At 39.4% G+C, this 1,338-nt stretch overlaps 1 pseudogene; it reads left to right on the forward strand.

Moving 5' to 3' along the window:
- The first annotated feature begins 337 nt into the window (after positions 1 to 337).
- Positions 338 to 1,043, forward strand: LOC117241060 (annotated as a pseudogene).
- Positions 1,044 to 1,338: the final 295 nt, after the last annotated feature.

The following is a 1,338-nucleotide window of genomic DNA, read 5'->3' on the forward strand; positions in this document are numbered from 1 at the left end:
CTATTGTCGCAATCATAATTAACTAGAAGTGGTTAGAATGAAATAATTACGTAACTGTAACGCTGACCGTATGTTATGCCAACAATGGGAGCCGAGGCAGTAAAACTCGATAGCGACACATATACCCGTACGGCAACACGTGCTTGCGTGGCGATTACGAAAAACCGACGGCCAGTAGATGAAAGAAGGCCACATGCAGTCGAATGAAATCAAATATTAAAAACAGGGCCTAGGCTAATTAAGATTCTCTTAAGATGTTCACTACCAGCATCACACTATTATGATGCGTCGATTTTCATTCAGAGGTAAGAAAGAGACACCAGCCAGAGAGAAAGTAATGGAGGCAGTGGTGGAAAAAATAGAGAAAATGGAAAGAGGATTCGAGGCAATGATCGAGGAAATAAAATATATATATATTGGAAAAGCAAGTGGAGGAGCGGAAGAGAGAAATGAAAGAGGAAAGGGAAAGAAGGGAAAGAAGGGAAAGAGAGACAGACAGAGAGAAAGGAGAGTGGGAATGGGAAAAGAAAGAATTATTGGGTAGAATCAGAAGAATTGGAGAGGATCAGGACAGGGCAGAGAGAGAGGAAAGAAGAAGAAACATAGTAATCAAGGGAGTGGACTGGAACGAAGGAAGCAATGAAGAGACAGTAAAGGACATAAACGAAAAAATGAGGATAGGGGCAGAAGTAGAAAAAGCACATATGATAAAGGTGGGGGGGGGCAAGAACACAATAATAGTGGCAACGATGAAATCAATGGAGGAAAAAATAAGGATAATGAAGGAGAAAAGCAAATGGGAAAAGGGTGTATACATGGACGATGATCTGACAAAAAAAGAAAGGGATGGGAAGCAACACATAAGAAGGGTAGCCAGAGAAAGAATGGAACAAGGCGAATATGTAAGGACAGGATACAAGAAACTAACGATAGAAAACAAATGGTACAGGTGGAACGAAAACGAAGAGAGGCTGGAGGAAGAAAGAAAGAGAGGGGAAGGAAAATGAAAAAAGAGGAACAGGAGGGGGGACTACAATGGGGATGAAAACGTGCTTCTGAAATGTATCAGGGTTAATAAGTAAGGACAAAAGAGAAAAGTTAAAATATAGACTACCCAAAGAATTCGACTGGAAATGCAGGGCAGCAATGACAGTAAGGAAAAAAGGAAGAGCAAAGGGAAGAATAACAACGGGTATAAATAAAAACCTAAGAGAAATAGGATATAAAGGAATTAGTGATAATATAGTTGGAAGAAAAATAATATACAATTACAAGACGTATAGGATAATGATGGTTTATAATCAAGATACGTAAGGGACATGGAAAAAATAGAGGAAA

The sequence above is a fragment of the Bombus vosnesenskii genome, unplaced genomic scaffold, assembly GCF_011952255.1.
Source record: "Bombus vosnesenskii isolate JDL3184/JDL3185 unplaced genomic scaffold, Bvos_JDL3184-5_v1.1 scf7180000015224, whole genome shotgun sequence".
Classification (NCBI taxonomy): domain Eukaryota; kingdom Metazoa; phylum Arthropoda; class Insecta; order Hymenoptera; family Apidae; genus Bombus; species Bombus vosnesenskii.